General features: G+C 43.8%; 1 pseudogene; it reads right to left on the reverse strand.

Moving 5' to 3' along the window:
* Nucleotides 1-1786: 1786 nt before the first annotated feature.
* LOC142425645 (ATP-binding cassette sub-family E member 1 pseudogene) lies at nt 1787-3803 on the reverse strand (annotated as a pseudogene).
* Between the last annotated feature and the right edge of the window lie 5814 nt (nt 3804-9617).

Consider the following 9617-nt stretch of genomic DNA (forward strand, 5'->3'; position numbering starts at 1 on the left):
CTCATACAACTCTTATTACAATCCATACATATACATACATTAATTGTATAAAGCACATCTGTACATTCTTTGCCCTAATCATTTTCAAAGCATTTGCTCTCCACTTAAGCCCTTTGCATCAGGTCCTCTTTTTTTTTTCCCCTCCCTACCCGCGACCCCCAAGAAAACTACTTTTTTTTTTTTAGCTTTTATCTTATTTTATTCAATATATTTGAAATACATAGTTAACCTATCTTTGAAAATAGGCGCTACTTTGGTAAAATCTGCTTTATATACAAAACCTTTGACATATTCATGCTTACATTAAGTGCACAGGAAGAAAAAGCGTGAAAGGATATATACCCAACACAGGTAACTTTGAAAATGTCTGTAGGGCGGTCATGACTTTTTGTCCCATGGCTGTATATTCAAATGCCTCACCACATATATTCACATAAATATATCTTAAAAGTTCTAATGGAATCCAACTATACTTTTGTTTCTATTTTAATCAAGGTTATTTCAAACAGCTCTCATTCAAATAATTTTCACTTTACCATTTTTGCTTCCCTGTTCCCTGCTTCATTAATTAGCAAACTCCTCACTCAGTATCGGTTAATTCCAGTGTAGTGTATTAGAAGTATAATTTACATTTCTTTACGAGTACCTTGATATTCACAAACTTATGAAAACACTGAACAGATTTGGGTCAGTTTTAGAGCACGCTACAGACCAACTCTAGTACAACTAATAAGACTTAGAAAATATCCACAATCTAAACACAAATGGAATATATTTGGGACTAAGGGGTACTTTGTACTACTTACTGGGGACTCATAATTTTCCATCAGAAAAATCTGGAAGTCTAAAAATACACAAATGGCCAGATGGCAAGTCAAAACTACAGTTAGCCTTTAGAGTAACTTGTCCAGTTGATTTTGACTCGGCACTGATAACATCTGACGGTGGATCTATCCCACCTGATTTTCTAGGTTGCATTTATGGGAGCTGACTGCCGCCAGGTCTTAGTCTGTGGAAGTGCTCCGTAGGTTCAAACCTCCAACCTTTTGCTAGTAGTTGAGCAAATGAATCATTACCTTCAGGGTGCACTATACATCTAGGGTGAGACTCCCAGATTTGGATTATTTTTTTTAAAGAGAAAATGTTCTTTAGAAATGTTTTCCTAAATCTCAAAACAGTGATTATATAAATATGTTTAAGAAAATGGAATTATTACTCTTAGGAATTGTTACTATTCATGCAGAAACAGTAATTCAAAGGGTAAAGTTGTTAGGCTTTTCTTGGAGACATTTAACTATGTTCAAAAGCAACAAAAACAAGAAACAATGCCTAAATTAGTAATCTGTACCCATTTCCAACATTGTTTTTTATAGTAAATCTTTCAGGAAGATCTTGTATATTTTTAAATTATTGACAATATAGTACAAAGACTGAAACAAGTAGCAAACTATAATCCCGATAAACATTTATTTATCAAATTTCATCAGTGGCTTTTAAAATAAGCAGTTTCATTATATTGATATACTTGGCAAACCAATTAAGTACAGAAAATTATTAGAGTTTCAAAAAGGGCAACACTGGTTAGCATTTGGAACATGAATATATGATAAACTACTGAAAATCTTCCCGTCACGGAAATGTGGAGGTAATTTGTGTTACTTGAAATGTCTTCATTTTACAATTGATGTATGTATATGTATGAACTGTGAAAAGAATTGTATGAGCCCCAATAAATTGTTAAAAATAAATAAATAAATAAATAATTCTCCAAAAAAAAAGGAAATGTCTTCATTTTAGAATGTTATACACAAAAAGGATCTATCAGTAAGAACAGGAAAGTGGCATTTTCTGTGTTCAGACTACAATTTACAACAAAACTAGCTTTTGTTGTTACATTAAATTATCCTTTAAGTTCCAGAGTGTGAAGGGGCAGAAAAACCTGATTAAAGTTTAGTACAACAAAAGCTGCAATGTTTCTTTTATTAAGTGGCTCATCGGTAATCTCCGGTTTAACTTAATCATCCAAGAAAAAGTAGTTCCCACTCTTCTTTTGTTCTACATCCTTAATTGAATTGAGCTTGTTTATTCTTGGCCTATAGTTGTTTGGATCTCTTCTGAATGTAATTTCAAGCTGTGACAAAAATTTATTCATGCCAGCCAAAAGGGTTTGAGGACTGTTTGCAACTGTATTCTTAGATGGAATCCCATCAAAAACGATGACCCGATCTGCTAGATAGGTAGCCATGATGAAGTCATGTTCTACAACAAAGGCTGTCTTTTTGGCATGGAGTATGAAGCGTTTGACCACTCGTGCTGCCATCAACCTCTGCTCAGAATCCAAATAAGCGGAGGGCTCGTCGATTAAATACACATCAGCAGGTTTGCCCAAACAAAGAGCTAAAGCAACTCGCTGCAGTTCACCACCAGATAGTGTCTGTACCTCTTGGTCAATGATGTTTTCAATCTGAAGAGGCTTCATTACATCCGTCACAAATTGTGGATGAGTGTAAGCATCTCTTATTTTTTCATGTAATAATTGGCGAACACTTCCAGTTGATTTGGGACTTATCTTCTGTGGCTTATAACTGACATTTAGAACTGGTACTTCTCCTCCTTCATCAGGCTTAAGTCTTCCAGCAAGCATTCTGATAAACGTTGTTTTACCCGTACCATTTTCCCCTAGCATCACCATGATTTCAGAATCTGTAAATTCTCCAGCTACAATTGCTAATTCAAACTCTCCCATCTTTTTCCTCATTCCTGGATACTTATACATACACATTTTTTTAACCTCTTCTTCATTCGCTGTCTCAGCCACTTTAAAAACAAGTGATGCATCTCAGAATCTCAAGTTTTCTGTTGGAACATAGCCATCTAAAAAAATGTTTATACCTTCTCTTACACTAAAAGGCATGGTGACAACACCATAAGCACTCGGTACAACATACAGACAGCAGATGAAATCAGAGAGATAGTCTAACACACTTAGATCATGCTCCACCACAATGCTATACATATCAGCTTTCTGTATGCAAACAACAGCACAAGCAAATCTCTGCAATTCTCCTCCCAAAAGATCTTCAACATTTCGTTCTTTTAGATGGGTTAAATCAAGTTGTTGACATACTATTGCCTGCGTCTTTGTTTCATCCTTTCAGTCCAAAATAGATCCCACTGTGCCCTTTGCAGCCTTGGGAATCTGGTCCACATATTGAGGTTTAATAATAGCTTTTAGGTCATCTTCTAGAATCTTGGTAAAGTAATTTTGCAATTCTGATCCTCGAAAGTAAGTCAAAATTTCTTGCCAATCAGGTGGATCATCATACTTTCCAAGGTTTGGATTTTGCTTTCCTGCTAAAATTTTTAAAGCAGTTGACTTTCCAATACCATTAGTTCCAACTAACCCTAAAACTTCTCCTGGACGAGGAATAGGCAACCTGTGAAGTTTGAAGGCATTCGCACAATATCGATGTGTTGTTTCTTTTTCCAAGTTGCTTGGTAAATTGACAATTGATAAGGCGCCAAAGGGGCATTTCTTAATACAAATACCACAACCAATACAAAGAGTTTCAGAAATCCAGGCTATTTTGCTCTGGGGTATAACCTCTATGCATAGCTTTCCCATTCGAACCACAGGGCAACTCTTTTTGCACTCCTGTCGACATTTCTTAGGCTTACACTTGTCATGGTTGACGATAGCAATTCTTGTCAATTTGTCTGCCATAATTGTAAGAAATTTGGAACAGCCAGGACTGAAGGAAACGATTTCCTTCCAGAGGAGAGCGTGGAGGCCAACTCGGTTCTCGTCAGCACTTGAGAGCCACACAGCGTGTTCTTACGGCCACCAGCCAAAATGGCCGAAACTACTTTTAAAAAGAGAGAAAGCAACTAAACTTGACCAATGGTTCCCATGGGTGAAGGAGAAAGAGTTGTTGTTTAGGGGGCACTGAATTTATGCTAATTGTGGAAAAATTTGGAAAAGGATATCTATCATGGTTGTACACCACAAAAAGTAAAATCAATGGCCCTAAGTTATACGTGTAGAAGTGGTGGAATTGGAGAATATTTTGTTGCATATATTTTTGCCACAATCACAAAAAAAAACCTACATGAACAACAATGAGTACAAGGAAGAAGAAAATATTCTAGAATTGGTTGTGGTGATAATTGTATACCTCTTCATGACATGTTTGAATTGTATGACGTGGATGAAGTGCTTTAAAAAAAAGAAAAGCAAAAACTAGTGACGCTGATATATGTCTGTATAGAGAGAAATGTATGTCAAGAAAATGGTTCACACAGTTGAAGAAGCAGGTAAGTGCAAGTCCACGTAGGTTCTCGGTCCATTTATCATGAAGTTGCTCTTTGGCTCAGTGGTGAGGATTTTTATTTTCTTTATGTTGAGGTGTCGTTTATACTGCATCCTACAGGCTTTGTTTTCATCAGTAAGTGCTTCAAGTTCCCATTGCCTTCATCAGTCACAGTTGTGATCTGCGCATCGCAGCTTGTTCAGGAGTCCCCCTCCGATTCAGATACTGTCCAGTTTCCTAGAGTGGGGTTCATGCTCCAAACAGACTACATAAATACAGTAAAGGGATACAACTCTGACAAACTCCCTTCATGATCATGCACCATGCAGCGCCTCCTTGTTCTAGTTGAACAACTGCCCCTTGGCTGATGTCCAGGCTCTACCGAAATACAATGAATTGTTCTGGAATTCCAGTTCTTCACAATGCTATTCACAATTGGTTCCAATCCGTGCAGTCAAGGGTCTTTGCATGGTCAACAAAATACAAGCAAACATCTTTCTGATGGTCTCCGCTGTCAGCCAATATCCATCTGACCCCAGCAGTGATATCTCCAGTCCCATGCCCCGGTGGCTCGATGGCTAAGAGTTTGACGGAAAAGTCGCAGCTTGGAACCCACCCAGTGGCTCTTCAGGCAAAAGCATGGCAGTGGACTGCCGGAAAGATCGTTGGTGTTTGCTGTGGAGTCCAGTACCACGCACAATGACTCTGTAGGAAAAGAATGACCCCGTTGGGTTTCCTAGGCTGTAACAGGGACAGATCACCAACTTCTTTCTCCCGGGGTGTCAATAGGTGGGTTTGAACAGCCCACCTCTCAGTTACTAGCCAAGCGCATGACCAATGTGTCTTCTGTAAAGAGTACAGCCAAGAAAATTCGATGAGTCAGTTCTGCTCCGTCACATGGGGTCGCGAAGAGTTAGAGCCCAATCCAAGGCAACCCACAACACCAGGCCCAGCACAGGTGTATATCCCACAGGATGACGTCGGTCTGCTCATGAAATGAATGTGCCGCGAGGACCATTCCAGTGCATGCTACCCCAAATAGGAAACTGCCCAAATGTCCATCACGAATGAAATAGGTTAATTATCACAAAAGGGGATCCTATAAAGCAACAGTCAAGAGCAGCAGCTAGAAATCAAAGCACATGCAATGGGCCCTCCGTAGCCATGGGCCCCACACCCCCATATTCAACCAAGCAGGGAAGGAAAGTGTTCTGTGCAGGGAGGAGAATGTAAGTGGTCAAAGCAATCCCTCAAAAGTTACGAGGAAGGTGAAGTGGGCTTTTACACAGCATTCACATTGGCTAAGGTCTTACACGTAATCTAGAGATGATTTAAAGTATGTAGGAGGATGTGCATGGGTTATAAGATGATATGCACTTGTAGTGTTTCATATGACTATAAGGGGCTTGCGCGCAGATTTTGCTATTTTTGGAAGTCCTGGAATCAATCCTCCATCTATACTGAGTGAGGACTGTATTGCATTGGACAAATCTTCTTTAAAAGATCTCTGTAAAGTGTTAAAAAGCACAGATGTCACTTCGAGGGCTGACTCAAGCCATGGTCTTATCAGTTACCTCAGAGCTATCTAAGGGCTGGATGCTGTTATAAGAATAAGAAGAATCGATGTCACTAAATTATGGTGTTGGCGCAGGACATTGACCATACCCTGGGCTGCCAGCAGAGTGGACAAGATGGGCCTCAGCAGCACAGCGGGACTGCTTCTTACCAGCGAGGCTGTTGCTTTGTCACACGTGCTATCAGGAGCGGCTAGATGCTGGGTTAGAGCATGGGCCTGGGAGAGGGCCAGCGGAAGGTGTTCAAAGAGATGGACGGACACACGGCCTGCAGCACTGGGCTCCACCGCCAGGAGTGTGAGGCCGGCACAGGCCCGGGTCGTGCTTTGTTCTGTGGGGCACAGGGTCACTACGGGTCAACACTGACTTGACGGCACCTGACAACAATGTAGACAAGACAGCATCAATGAACGACAACTCTCCACCGTGATATCGTGAACTTCCTATACACACATGAGATTACCTACTTCATATTCTGCTGGTGTAAGAGTCCCAGAACCGGTTAAAATGATTAATAATATTTGAAATCAAGATCACGAAGACTTGAAAGGGGCATAGATGGGCTGTGGGGACACTGGGGACGTCTGCTGCTTGATCTGGATACAGATGACACAGTTCATTTGGATGACATACTAGTATTGAACATTTAGGATACCGTGAATGAAAACACAAGCCAAGGGTCAGATGAGATCATGGCAGCACCCATTAAAAAAACACCACAGAACAATGTATTACTTCCATCTTGGCTTGTGCTTTGAGTCATTAGAGGTGTTAAAGGTTTTTATTTTATGACGGTTTCCTATTTCTATAAAAATGTGTAATTGGAACAAAAAAACCTTTTTGTATTTACTGACTAGATTCCCTCACATTACAAACTTTTAAATGTAAAAGAGAATGGAGATTACCCTCGAAAAAAGATCAGAGCATTAAAAATATATAGGTTGTCCCCTCCCTGGGGGACGGACAACAGAAAAGTGGGTGACGTCGGACCGTGTAAAACATGAAAAAATAATAATAATTTATAAATTATCAAGGGTTCCTGAGGGAGGGGGCGGGCGGGAGGGGAAAAAACGAGATGCTGATACCAAGGGCTCAAGTAGAAAGCAAATGTTTTGAGAATGATGATGGCAACAAATGTACAAATGTGCTCGACACAATGGATGGATGTATGGATTGTGATAAGAGTTATACAAGCCCCCAATAAAATTATTTTAAAAAAATAATACAAATAAACTCCAAAGGTAAACTCCTAATATATATATATGTTGTCCTTGACTTCTTTTCTTAGCAGGTAAAGGATTTGCTGTCTTTATTTTTATAGCTCTTTACCGCCCCCCACCCACCCACCTACCACCCACCTACCCACCCTTCCCGTCTCTGTCTCCTTCCACCTGCACGTGAGCAGGCAGTCAGGAGAGGGTGCGAATCCTACTCGGGTGGTGCCAGCAGTTGACTTGCTCGGCTGCTGACCAGCTGGAAGTTCAAGTCCACCCAAAGGCCCCTCAGAAGCAAGTCCTGGCAATGCACCGCTGACCAGACATCCCTCACCCCCGTGGCCACCGCGCTGCGCCGACTCAGGCAGCGTGCCTGCAGTGGCAATCAGAAGAAGGGGGGCGACTGCTCCCCTCGGAGACCTGGAGTCCAGCTCTCTTCCCAGAGGTCATGGGCCTGAGGAAGAGGAAGAGAGGAGGTGAGCCGAGAGTCCTAAGGATGGAGTCGGCCCCTTTCCAGGCTGCCCACCGTCTCCTCGTGGTCGCAGCCTTGTCGGTGAGCCACGAGAGCCACGGGCAAGGTGCCACACACCACGTGGAGCAGACCGCCCCCGCAGGCCAGGTGTGCGCCCACCATTCCCGAGCCCTGTACAGGATGGCAGCGACCCAGACCACGGGCCTGTGACCTTGTCAGGGTCACATTCCACGGGGACAACAAGCTACCAAAGGAACCGAGCTGTGCAGAGCACATCTCCGCGGGGGGCTGCAGCCCTGGGCCTGAGCACTGCGGAGGAGCTTTGGGGAACCCCGAGCCTCCCAGCCCTCGAGCCAGGGCAGCGTCCTGAATCTAGAAGCCGCCCCTGCGGATTAAGCCGGGGTGCAGGCTGGAAAGGGGCGCTCTTATGCAAGAGAATGGCACCATCTGATTTATAGACGTGTTTAAACTTGTGGTTTGGGGTGGCAATGCACACAATGAAACGGGCTGGATTTGTAAGTCTGCAAGATCAGTTTTGTGACGGTGCCCCAGGTGGGGAGCAAGTCCAGTGTCTGACTGCCGGTCAGATCAATCCATAAACACAGAGTGACTTATATGAAATCATAGAAACTTTCACTGAACAAAAACAGCCACGTGTGAACCTACTGCTTCTCGGCATGTCCTCCCTCTGCCGTGGTCCAGGGGCTCCCGAAAGAACTGTCCCCTCGTTAGCCTTTCAGAGAATTCTAGTCTGTCCAGAGGTGCCTCAGAAGAAAGGCCTGGTGATCAACTTAGGAAAACCAGCCATTGAAAACCCTCTGGGGCTCTGTGTTACCTGGACACTCAAGGGGTTGCTCTGGAGAGGAGTCCTCGTCACCATGACAACTGGCTTTTTTTATGAACAAGGACTGCACTGCTGGCTGGAGAGCTGCCCCTTGGAGCTGGCAAGGTGGACCCTGCCAATCAGCCAGTGCTGCCTCCTGTCCTTGTCTGTCTGGCAGGATTGTCTTTCGGGGCCACAGTGGCACCATAGTGGTTCCCAGGTCAAGGGTGGGGGAACCCACGGCCACCTCACGACCAAGGAGAGACTCCCAGGCCGCAAGGGAGTCAGCTCTGGGGTGACAGGAGGGTCTGGGGAGGGGGCATTTTCCAGAGAAACTCTGGGGGCCACCAGAGGCAGAGAGAAGGACAGAGGTGGCTTCTGTCACCTTGCTTCCGGATTGGAGCAGGTCTGGCTGCTTGGGACCCTGCAAGAGACATGTGGAGAAGCCATGCCCAGCCCCACTTCAGGTGACTCCAGGGCGTTCTCGTGCGGGGGGGGGGGGGACCTCATGCTATCCACCACCCACCTCAGGGATGGTCAGCTGAGGCAAGGGGACCTGCAGCCAGGTGGAATGGACCCTGAGTCAGGGATGCTGGGCCTGCTTTACCCTCTCTGAGCTCAGGGCCCTTGGGTTCCTTAGTATTTGTACATTTTCTTAGACATTTCCTTGTCTATAAAATGAGATGATAACAGTGTCCATTTTGAAGCTTGTTCGAAGAAGCAAATTAGGTGATGTCTGGGAAGAGCGCTTCTACTCAGATGTCTGTTATTCAGGGAGGTGTGGGAAGGGCTGTGGCAATCTTGGGCAAAGGGCAGGAGCCCTGGTCACTACCATTTATTTGAAAGGATTTACAAATAGATGGGCAGCGTGTAGATGCTCTCTATTACTTAAAATCTCCTCATTTTATAGCTTTGTGTTACTGGGGTGGGGGTGTCAGGTTAGAATTAGGCCTCAAATAAACATCTCCCTGTGTGTCTACTTCATTCCATCACCCCGCTGTCAGTTTGTCCTCAGGTGGTGGCTTGTCTGTGGCTGTGATGCTGGAAGTTATGTCACTGGGGTTTCAAAGACCAGCAGGGTCACTTGTGGTGGACAAACGAGGAAGAAAGATCTGGAAAACTACTTCTAAAACGTAGCCTGTAAAAGCCCCAGGGGCACAACGTTGTCTAATATGGTGCTGAACGATGAGCCTCTACATTGGAAGGGTAGAAAGGACGTCCTTC

Source organism: Tenrec ecaudatus, chromosome 1 (genome assembly GCF_050624435.1).
Source record: "Tenrec ecaudatus isolate mTenEca1 chromosome 1, mTenEca1.hap1, whole genome shotgun sequence".
NCBI lineage: Eukaryota > Metazoa > Chordata > Mammalia > Afrosoricida > Tenrecidae > Tenrec > Tenrec ecaudatus.